Below are 4,367 nucleotides of genomic sequence, written 5' to 3'. Positions count from 1 at the left end.
CGGGGGGATGGTGGCACCCTGAGGCGAGGGGGAACGGAGTGGGGTGCGAGGGCAGGGTTAAGGGAGAGTCTGGGGAAGGGGCTGGGTGGGGTCTGGGGTCCCTGAGAGGGAAATGAAGGGGGGGAAGGGAAACAGCGAGGAATGAGGGGCTGGAGGGGACACGGGAGCTGCGGGCGGGGGAATTTGGGTGACCTTGAGGGTTACAGGGGCTGGAGATGGGGAGGGAGCCCTGAAATCCGATGCTAGGGGTGGTAAAGGGAATTTGTGGGCCTGGGAAAAGGGAGTGTGGCATCTGGGGTCACTCTGAAGGATAAATGAAGGAGGGGGGAAGGGGAAAGGGATGTCGGGGCTGGGGAAAGGGAATGGGGAGATAGCGGGAGTATGTGGGCCTGGGCTCGGGGTCACTGAGGGATAAATGAAGTGGGGAGGGGAAGAGAGCGAGCCCTGAGTTCGGGGAGGCTGTTGGAGGGGAAGGGAGTTCTCTGTGTGATTGTGGGGATGGAAGTCAAGGGATGGGAGCCCTGAAGTGAGGGGTCTGTTGGCACGGGGAGATTGGGGGTAATTGGAAAAGGCTGGGAAAGGGACATCGTATGGAGGTGGAGGGGATTTGAGGTGACTCCCTTAGGGATATGGGTGCCGGGAAGGGAAAGGAGCCCTGAGGAAAGGTGGGCATGGCAAGGGCTGCGGGAGGTGTGGGTGCTGGAGGGGCGAAGCGGGGAGAGGGGAGCTGGGGTGTGGGAGAGCAGAGTGTCTGGAGGGCCTGGGGAAAGCGGGGCCGTGCCTGAGGCCCTCGGGGAGCTGGGAGAGGTGGGGACGTTCCTCTCTCCTCCTGCTGCAGGTGTTCATCGGCAGATCCTGTTCGCTACCCTGGGCTGGTTTGTTGGCTACCAGCTTGTGAAACGCGCGGAGTACATGCACGCCAAGGTGGACCGAGAGCTGTTTGAGTACATCAGGCACCACCCAGTGGACTTCCACGCAGCAGCAGGTACACTCAGCCGGTGTTTTAAGAGACTTCAGCCTGCCGTAGTCTGCCAGTTAACAAGTGCTAATGTCTGTAAAGGTGTTTCTGGGCTATGTCTTCCCTGCTTCTTCACAATCTAAATTGCAGCAGTCTGAAGGATTTTATGATGTGAAAATAGATACTGTTACTGAGCTGTTGCTACGCATGGATGACCGCCTCTTCCTCCTAAAAGCTCATTTTAGTATAAAAGTAGCAGAGCCAAAAAAAAAAGGATAGACCAAACTTGTACCACTGAAGAAGAAATAATGGAAAATAGAGGTTTTATTCTTGTAACTTCACAGTTGTACTGTCTATTCCTGTAAAATGCCTGTGCATGTAGATTCAGAAATCACATTATGAATTTTCAGAAAACAAGTAGAACAGTGAAAAAAGAATTAATAGAAATGGCAGGAAACCTGAAGTGGTGCTGGCTTAGAGCAATAGAGAATTGCTCTAAGGGTTTTTGTTACTAAATGTAGTCACTGAGCCCAGTGATGCAATGGCAAATTTGGGTGAAAATTGTCCATTTTCTGATACAATACAGTTGGGTGACTCTGGCTGTTGGGTTGTGGTCTGCATTATGTTGGAAGGAGTATGTAGATAATAAAATGTAGAAATAAAAAAGTGTTACTACTGAGATCCCTCCACAGGGATCTGTGGAGAGCCCTACAGAAAAAAAGTTGTGCATTTATTTACAGCAGCAAGCTAATGGTTTGCTGTGGGTAACAAAACTCAGATTTTTGGTGGCTTTGTTAGCATTAAGGATTTAATATGAAACATCTTCCAAATCGATCTCAAATGCTGATTAGGTTTTCCCGCCTCTTGCAGAAAAGAAAAGAATAGGGCAGCTCTTGGAGGATTTCCGCCCAATTCGCTGATGATTTCTCCAGTGGCGACACGTCACAGGATGAATTCCTGCCATCCCGAGAACTTCGGCAAGGTGGCTGCAACTGTTGAACCGTCCATGGCTTGAAAGATGACACTTTACTCACTTTCATGTAATAAAAGTTTGATTAAATACTTAGTGTTTAATTATTTGCTCTTCTCTCCCATTATGGTTTGTCAATACGTGGATGACTGATATTTGTAACTTTGATTAATGTTTTTTTCAGTTGTTTTATTTGCAAGAGTGGGAAGTTGTTCACACAACATGTATTTTATAAAACCCAGAGAGCAATTCTGTGAGTTCCTCCTTTTTATTTCTCACTGGCATTTCTCCTGACCCTTGAACATGTTCTTGACCAGCCCCTGTAGATGCTGTAGCCTATGTCTTGCTGTAAAATTAATTCTGAAGAGCTAACAAAAATATATGCTCTCCCTAATTAATTCCATGGCTATGTTTTTTATTATTATGTCGTTTTTTCTTTGCTAATAGTGAGGATCCAACCTTTCTGCTTTCCCAATTTGTCATCGGCTTCTGAATCCAAATGCTGAGCACGCTTAGGGGTGGGGAGGTTGTGTTAATTTGGGATTTGGGGATTCTTACTCATTTACCATTTTGGGTGAAAACTGTGCTTTATCTCTTGTCTGCCTCACACTGAGCCCCTGTGCCAGGTCACTGCTCTCTGATGGATACGAAGTCCCTAAACAGATTTAAAAGAAGTGCTGCCACCCTGATTTGCTTCAACAGTGTGAAAGGAAATGCCCTTTCCCCGTGGTGGCAGGCAACAGTGCGGGTGCCCTGGGAGCCTGTCCAGGGCAGTGCAGAGCCAGCACCCCCTGCCACACCGGAGATGCCTGATCTGCGCTGTCTGCCAGCATCCCGCTGGGACCAGTGCTGAGTTATCCCAGGACAAAGAAGTCTTCTGTGGCCATCTAACCTCTTATCAGCTTTGGCCAGCAGCAGCGGTGGCCAGCAGCAGGGCACCGTCAGGCCTTGACGCAGCCCTGGGGCAGCGTGATGCAATGCCCTGCAATCGGAGCAGGCAGAAGGTTCCTGTGACACACCGGGCTCGCAGCCAGCTGCAGGGACAGCGGCTCTCAGAGAGACCCACGGCTCCTGGGGGGATGCAAGCGGCCCACAACACGTCAGCAAGCCCTTCCAGCTGTCCCAGGTCACAGACCTTTGGGGGCATCCTGCATCTCTCACTGGCCACGTTCAACAGCCGTGGTCAGCACTCACCCCGTCTCCTGCTGTGACGCTTCCCTGGGGCACCACGAGCCTCTCCAGCCGCTGAGCACGCTGCCCAAGCCCAAAGCCATCGCTGCAGGTGACTGCAGGCCCTCCCCGCTGTGACACTGGTGCGGCTTAACCCCAGCCAGCCCCCAAGGCCCACACAGCCACTCGCTCACTGCCCCGCCAGCGGGATCAGAGACAGAATCAAGGGGAAGAACAAGAAAACACGTGGGCTGAAATAAAACCAATTTACTAGGGAAAGCAAAAGCCGTGTATGCCAACAGAGCAAAACAAGGAATTCATTCACCACTTCCCACGGGCAGGTGGGTGTTCAGCAGTCCCCAGGATTGCAGGGCTCCATCACAGGTAGCGGTGACCTGGGGAGACAAAGGCCACCACTCCAAGCGTGGCTCACTTCTTCCTTCTTCCCCCCACCTTATATACTGAGCATGATGTCATATGGTCTGGAATATCCCCTGGGTCAGTTGGGATCAGTTATCCCACCCGTGACTCCTCCCAGGTTCCCATGCCCCCCAGTCCCCTCACCAGCGTGGCAGTGCAGAAAGCAGCAATGGCCTTGGCTCTGTGCAAGCCCTGCTCAGCAATAACCAAAACATCTCTGCATTATCAGCCCCTGTGTTCAGCACAAATCCAACACAGAGACCCATGCCAGCCACGGGGAAAAAAATCATCACTACCCCAGCCGAAACCAGCACAGCCAGCCGTGTTCTCCAGGGGACATAGGTCCCATCCTTGAGCTCCAACCAGGAAAACCACCAGAGGGACATCACCACCTCCGTCCAACGAGGAAATCCACCAGAGGGACATCGCCACCTCCGTGGTCCTCACCTCACTGGGAACCAGTGCCCACCCATTCCTTATGGTTCAACACCTGGCTCTGCAATCAGCATGGAGGCAGAAGAGCTCCAAAGGGAGAGCTCCATCAAGGCCCAGCCAGAGGTGGCATTGCCATGGGGATGGCCCGGGTCTCTCCCAACATGCCCCTCATGCTCCATGTTCTCGGGATAAGACAAGGCTGCGACTCTGCCGAAGCTGAGGACGGACACAGAGAGCAGATCAGCTCCGAAATCCTCTCTGGCTGCAGGGAACTGTGTTTGCCCTCATGTGGGGAACTTGCTGATTGGCAGCTGCTTTCCCAGAAAAGCAGCACTTCTGGGTGCTGGTGCAACGAGCTCCTTGGGTCTCTGTGGCCACAGGGCTGGTGTTTGGGCAAGCCTGCCCCAAGAGCCA

General features: G+C 52.4%; 1 non-coding gene across 1 annotated transcript; it reads left to right on the top strand.

Moving 5' to 3' along the window:
- Positions 1-834: 834 nt before the first annotated feature.
- LOC103616737 lies at positions 835-2,326 on the top strand. Its single transcript, XR_001862469.1, has 2 exons — positions 835-985; positions 1,829-2,326. It is a non-coding gene; the product is annotated as an uncharacterized LOC103616737 (transcript).
- Positions 2,327-4,367: the final 2,041 nt, after the last annotated feature.

Source organism: Corvus brachyrhynchos, unplaced genomic scaffold (assembly GCF_000691975.1).
Source record: "Corvus brachyrhynchos isolate BGI_N302 unplaced genomic scaffold, ASM69197v1 scaffold44, whole genome shotgun sequence".
Taxonomy (NCBI): domain Eukaryota; kingdom Metazoa; phylum Chordata; class Aves; order Passeriformes; family Corvidae; genus Corvus; species Corvus brachyrhynchos.
The sequence above is the reverse complement of the archived record's forward strand: the minus strand, read 5'-3'. Positions and strand labels throughout refer to the sequence as shown.